This window comes from Etheostoma spectabile, chromosome 1, assembly GCF_008692095.1.
Source record: "Etheostoma spectabile isolate EspeVRDwgs_2016 chromosome 1, UIUC_Espe_1.0, whole genome shotgun sequence".
In the NCBI taxonomy this organism is placed as follows: Eukaryota; Metazoa; Chordata; class Actinopteri; order Perciformes; family Percidae; genus Etheostoma; species Etheostoma spectabile.
This window is the reverse complement of record NC_045733.1, coordinates 31422617-31429953: the sequence shown is the minus strand read 5'-3', so window position 1 is coordinate 31429953 and position 7337 is coordinate 31422617. Positions and strand designations below refer to the sequence as shown.

The window sequence follows — 7337 nt, the reverse complement described above, 5'->3', positions numbered from 1 at the left end:
TCCGCTGCATTACAACTAAACTACAAACGAGACCAACATGCAACGTATATTGCAGCCAATCTAGAAACCAGTCCTATAATACAAATGAGGAACTCTGGGAAATGCTTCAGAAAATGTTTCCAGACTCTGATATAAAAAATGTATTTATGATTTTTTAAATTTATTTTTTAAGGTTGTCTCTTTGCTCTGGTTTATTGGCATTTCTTTAACCCTCCTGTTGTAGTCGGGTCAAATTTTTAAAAAATATCTAAATCTGAAATATGAGTTTCTTTTTAACCAAATTACCACAAAAAATGGATTGGATTCCTCGCAACGCTCTTTGCAAATACAATTGATCACTTTCATTCCTGACTAAACTCAGTTCAAAACAATTCATAATGTCAGCTTTAACTCAAATATTAGGTATAATTCTGTATAAATGAGGGTTATTGACCATAACTTCCGAAAAAGTAGTAAAACTAGTGGTAGTAAGGTGGGGTTAGTGAAAACAAAACAAAAAAAGTCTGGAAAAGGGACAAAAATATCAATTTTTTGTTAGTGTTTGACCTGGGAGGACAACACAAGGGTTAGACCAATCACAATCATCATGGATGGCGTTAGCAGTCGTGCAGAGCAACGGCGCCTCTGCAAAATAGCCTCGGGAAGGAAGTTGTTTTGGTCGTGCAACAGAAATCTCAGATTGGACAGACAGTCTAGCTAGCTGTCTGGATTTACCCTGCAGAGATCTGAGGACCAGGTAACCATAGTCCTCAGAAATCCACCAGATCTTTGAATACCAACACAAAGAAAGCGGAAGGTAACGGACACCCGGTGGAATTTCTGGCGGCACCAGAGCAATCCCAGAAAGTCGTGTATATAGACTAGAAAAAGGTCTTAAAGTCTTAAATTTGACTTGATGAAACCTGTAGAAACCCTGACTTCAACGACCGTCTGTGTATGTATTGAGAAACACTGTAACACTAGAGTAAAGTAACAGTAGAGCAAACTTGAAGGAGTTATTGAGAGCTCCCAGAGTTCTTGAAGTAAAATCTCCAGCATGGACAGCGGCGGATCACTCGAGGTTCGGATGAAAACTCTCCTGGTTTAATCATCATATACAAACGATGAACAACTGTTTTAGAAAACATCATTTTCAATTGTAAAAAGCCTGGGAAAGAATTCCAACTGCGACTTCCAAGTAGCATTTTGCTAAAAAACATCCAATTATCAAGCTTAAAATTCTATTTTTTTGAAGAGCTGAAGCTCAAGATATTTTAAATAAGTTCACTTTGGTATTCTGGGTTGAGATTAGAACAATTCTAAAACTCTGATTCTGCAACACCAAACCATTTCCTCTCGCTTAATTTATTTCTATGATAAGACTTGCACATTTATTGGCAATTTGATGAATGACGATTGGGTTTGTGCCTCTCAGGCTGATGGGTACCTTTAGCATTTAGCAAGTACCTTTAGCATTTAGAAGCAGCCACCATACTAAACTGATGGAGAAAAATTCAACATTTACAATATCTAATCAATCGCCATAATAGAACCAAAAGTATAACCTATAAATTTTAATGTTGAGTTTATGTTTCTACTTTGCTCCCACTTTGCTATATTCTCACCCCATTGCTCCTTGTAACCAGATAAGAAGCTTCCACAAGTCATAATGAGAAAAGAAAGTCACATTGTACCGGCTGTATGGTTGAGGAAGATCTGAAGAAAACAGCTGGTTCCATTTTATTTAGTTATGCTAACAAGCGACATTATTCTAGCTTACTTGTCATGTTTAAATAGTATTTTGATTTGTTTTTGAGTTGGTCTCTACTATCTCACATTAGTCAACAAGTGAAAGGGGACATTAAATAGAACAGCTGGAATACTATAATAGGATTTTTGTATTAAAATGAATGATTCTTGTGATGGGTGTAGCGGAATATGGACCCAAGGGCAGAGAAGAGGGAGGCAGGCGGGAGCAGTTAAACACAAGTTTATTCCGAAAAGGTCCAAAGGGATCACAGGGAACAAGGTTTACGCTTCAAGCAGTCCAAGGAGCAAAATGAAAAAGCCACATCCAAAAATCCAAAACAGAAACCCCCCAAAAAATCCAAAAATCCAGAAAGGGAACAGGAAAAAAGGCGAGACAAAAACAGGAACGAAGGCAGGGGAAAACTCCTGGGGATACGCAGATCACGGGAACAGGGACAAACATGGAAACCGCTGTGGGAAGACGCACAGCACTAGGATACACGATGACTGGACAAAAGGATGAGACAAGAGACAAGAGACAACAGACAAGGGAAGCACAGACATTAAATACACAAGGTAATAAGGTAACGAGAGGCAGGTGACAAGAGGGCAGGGAAGCAGGTGAAGAACATCAGGTAATCACAAGAGCGGGAAGACACAGGAAGTAAAACTAGAGGCAAGACGAGACAAAAACCAGACTTTAAAAAAAAACAGGAAACAGAACAAGCCAACACTCAGGGGAACACAAGACAGGACCAACAACACAAGACCTGGGGCCTGTTGCACGAAACTAGGATAAGGGATTAAGCCGGGATATTCAAGTTATCCTGGATGAATTTAGCTTGGACTCGGTTGCACGAAACCAGATTGAATTAAACCCAGCCAAGTAACCATGGAGATTTATTCTTTGCGGCTAGCCTGGTCCAGAGCAGGCTAACAGCCGGGCCAAGATTAATCCTGGAGTCTCATGTGTCAAATCAGCTGCCGTCTGATCCCAAATAAACGTGTTTAACAGTTGTTCCGTAGTCTTCTGCATGTGTTCTGCTTTATTTTTATTAACATGCATTAGCCTACTTGTCACTATTGTTGTCGCGAGTTGGATTTAAACTCTACTACAGTTGTTTAGATGGTTAGAAATGGTTGCACTGGCACCCAAATGCGGAGTGGGACTTTTCTGACGGTAGTGTGTCGAGGCTGCCTGGCGTGCGGCCGCTGCCCGGTGGCCGCTGCCCTGTGCCCGGTGGCCGCTGCCCGGTGGCCGCTGCCCTGTGCCCGGTGGCCGGTGGCCGCTGCTTGCCGGCAGACCTGCGAGTTGTGTCAGTGTCCACTCTCTCTGTAAAAGTAGAGATGAGCAGCGCAGCGTCCGTGGTCTCAGCTTCAGGTTACATGACGCGCTCCGGAGATTAAGTGCAACGATATTAATGTAGCGATATTCCCAGATGATAATAATAAAAATCAGATCGGTCAGAGACCATTACACTTATGGATTTCATTTTCTTGTTGCTTGTCCTTCTCTAATGAAGGTAGTTTGTGTTACCTTCTATAGTGGGGGCCTAATGTTTTTTATCATAGCTTACATTAGTTTCTAACCTTCTCAATAAGTCTCACATCACCGACTAATACGTGGTCTATATACAGCACGTATGTAGTTTACATCATCACACCGGGAACACCACAATGCTTCTTATCTTTTTTTTGGTGCGGTCACTGTCAGAATAAAAAAAACATGAATATTGTTTTACATATGTTCACAGCGTGTATTGAAGTCATTTACTTCTTTTTCTAGTTGTTGTCCCTTTCTGATTGTTCTGTATGAACATTAATTGTAAAATAATAGATATATCTTATAGAATTGGTGCGTGGTTGTAAAACTGTTCTCACGTTGTGAATAAGGTTTGAAATTAAGCTAAAGTCCGAAGGGTCCATTTCCCGAGAAACATTAGTTCCCCTGCTACTCTTTTGAGGCAAAGGCTTATTTTTACACCCCACACATTCAGTGGGTCCGCTACGTCGGGCTTTTTCTCTCTGTTTGTTAACAGCTGTATTTCCCTTTTTGCACATTCCCCTCCTCGTTATTTTCCATCAGAAGCTCGCTGCTCATTGGTGTGAACATTTGGCACATGCGTCTTCTCATCTCTGCATCAGTAAATCTGGATTGATACCGTGTCTATTTGAGAAAGCCGTGAACGTGCACTTATCCCAGCTATCTCCACCTGGCTGGACATAGCTCCACCTGTTCATCCTGTTATCTCCACCTGGCTGGACATGCTCCACCTGTTCCGGTTATCTCCCCGGCTGGACATAGCTCCACCTGTTCATCCTGGTTATCCCACTGGCTGGACATAGCTCCACCTGTTCATCCTGGTTATCTCCACCTGGCTGGACATAAGCTCCACCTGTTCCTCCTGGTTATCCCACCTGGCTGGACATACGCCACCTGTTCATCCTGGTTATCTCCACCTGGCTGACATAGCTCCACCTGTTTCATCCTGGTTACTCCCCCTGGCTGACATATCTCCACTGTTCTCTTTATCTACACCTGGCTGGCAGCTCACCTGTTCTCGTATCTACACCTGGCTGGACATAGCTCCACTGTTCATCCTGGTTCTACACTGTCTGGACATAGCTCCACTGTTCATCCTGGCTCGGCAAACGTGCAACCGATTAGCCGCGATAGCAGGTCACACTAAGTCAAGCTGCGCTTTTTCATTTATCCTGGATATCTTTATTCTACTTTCGTGCAACAGGCCCCTGGGAGGGAACACGGAGAAGGGTAAGAAAACAGAACAAAGAAAAAACCGAAACCATAACAGATTCCATATGGAAATACAAGTGTGATGTAAACAACTTCCTCTAAAACAGCTGGAGAGAGCAAAGTGTGTTTCACTGTGTGTGTGTCCCACTCAAATAGTGAAAAGAGTTACCAAAAACAGTGATCTTAATGTGGAGAAAGACTAAATGCAACACATAGCAGCTTGAAGTTGATGCTCAGTTTGTATGTTTTTCTTTCTTATTTTTGAAATGGCAGAAAAGTTGACGGAGCATGTTTACGGAAACTGTCTTTAAAAATGTATTGACGCATTTCTAAAGATGATTGAAAAGATTTGTTTGACGCCATTGTGTGTACACGATTAATGCATGAATTGATCTCATCATCCCTTCATATTTTTTGAATATCTTTGTTTTTTCCCTCATTTGGAAGAAGCTTAATTAGTCTTTGCTCCTTGAATGCGAAGCTTCCTCCTTTGTTTTTTGCTTTCTGACTCTGTGATTTACACCCCTCACCTAACTCATCCATCCACTAAACAGCTCACGCATGATCTACAGCCTCTTTCTCTTCCGACATCCTCCTCTCCTCCCTGGTGTTTGTTTTGACTCTACGTGCAGCAGGTCCAATGTTTTGTTTTCCGTATCTCATGTGAACGATGTTCCAACTGGGTGTTTTTTTGTCGTGTGAACAGGCAAAGAAGACGGGAAGTCGTGTCAGAAAGTGACGGTGCGGATGACGATCAGGAAGAACGACTGTCGTAGCAACAGGCCGGTATGTTCCACGCCTGTTGTGATGTGATGCCGGTTCCGCTTTCCAAAGAAAATTCTAAACACGCCACACAGTAGTAGAGAAAGTACTCACATATTTTACTTAAGTAAAATAGCAACACCACAGTACAATTGCACAGTTGCACAGTTAGTGACCGTTTTCCATCACCCAGCAGTGGTTGGTCCAACAGAGAGGGTAGGCAGGGCTAACCCAATAGACTCGCTCTTCAAACCTCTTCTGAGTGAAGCCCCATGCTGTTTTTTTCTGGTTTCCGCCAGCGCTGCGAGTAAACCGTTACTATGGCCGAACAAACAAAGAAAAGAGCGACAAGTACTGAGCGACAAAACTTCAAAAACGAGTAAAAGTGAGATCCAAAAATGCAGCTGCAGTTACGGTTGTTGCCATAATAGAACGAAAAGGAAATCTTTTCCCCGGAGTCCTTATGTTCTTTTTTCCCCAGCATGTTCCCTCGGATCAGGGAGGCTCCAAAATCATGGTAGCAGCTGTCGCCATGGTCCCGCTACACGTTCAGCGGTGCCATGTTCATCTGCTACACTCTGCGGTGCCCAGCTACGTCCTGCTACGTCCTGCTGGGCCTTGTAATGCCGCACAGTGCCCTGCTATGCCATGAACTACTACAAAGAACTGCTACAAACTACTATTTTTTCTATTTTTGTTATTTCCACTAACCCCAACCGGCCCGTCAGACGCCGCCTACCAAGGGCCTGGGTCTGTCCGAGGTTTCTGCCTAAAAGGAAGTTTTTCCTCGCCACTGTTGCTTGCTCTGGAGAGAACTACTAGAACTGTTGGGTCCTTGTAAATTCTGGAGTGCGGTCTAGACCCACTATATCTGTAAAGTGTCTTGAGATAACTCTTGTTATGAATTGATCCTATAAATAAAATTGAATTGAATTGAGATTGTAACTTTAAATCATAGGTAAAGAATGTTACTTAAGGAGAGTGATAGATCATCTGCATACCTACTGTAGGAGAGTGATAGATCATCTGCATACCTACTGTAGGAGAGTGATAGATCATCTGCATACCTACTGTAGGAGAGTGATAGATCATCTGCATACCTACTGTAGGTGGCGATATATCATCTGCATACTTACTGTAGGAGAGTGATAGATCATCTGCATACCTACTGTAGGAGAGTGATAGATCATCTGCATACCTACTGTAGGAGAGTGATATATCATCTGCATACCTACTGTAGGAGAGTGATATATCATCTGCATACCTACTGTAGGAGAGTGATAGATCATCGCTGCATCATACCTACGTAGAGAGTGTATATCATCGCATACCTACTGGTGAGAGTGATATATTCATCTGCATACCTACTGTAGGAGAGTGATAGATCATCTGCATACCTACTGTAGGAGAGTGATATATCATCTGCATACCTACTGTAGGAGAGTGATATATCATCTGCATACCTACTGTAGGAGAGTGATATATCATCTGCATACCTACTGTAGGAGAGTGATATATCATCTGCATACCTACTGTAGGAGAGTGATAGATCATCTGCATACCTACTGTAGGAGAGATATATCATCTGCATACCTACTGTAGGAGAGATATATCATCTGCATACCTTCCGTAGGAGGGCGATATATATCTGCATATCTACCATAGGTGAGCGATATATCATCTGCATACCTACAGTAGGAGAGTTAGATTTCCTCTGCATACACACTTAACTTGAAACTGTACCTATTAAGATACAATAATAATAATAAGAAGAAGATAAGGTTCAGCGGGCATAATACATAGTAAGGTGGGCAACTCTGCCTCACACCGCAGAAACCAGACTTACAAATATAATAATAATAATAATAATAATAATAATAATAATAATAATAATACATTTTATTTATAATGCCCTTTACATTTCAAAATGAAATCTCAAAGTGCTACAGTAGCAAGGAGTTAAAAACAGTTCCCAGAATGTAACAAAATCAACAAATAGCATTAAAACACCATAAGACTAAAATTAAAACTATGACTTCTTATGATACACCTGAAAATATATGATTTTCTCGCCTAAATTTTTACCCCCTAA

The 7337-nt window shown here is 41.7% G+C and overlaps 1 protein-coding gene across 1 annotated transcript in view; it reads left to right on the top strand.

Moving 5' to 3' along the window:
- Positions 1–5270, top strand: part of otog (otogelin) — a 143549-nt gene extending 138279 nt beyond the window's left edge. Inside the window, exon 52 of the mRNA XM_032520661.1 lies at positions 5190–5270. The gene's annotated coding sequence lies outside the window, so the exon portion shown is untranslated. The remainder of the gene's footprint in view (positions 1–5189) is intronic.
- The last annotated feature ends 2067 nt before the right edge of the window (positions 5271–7337 follow it).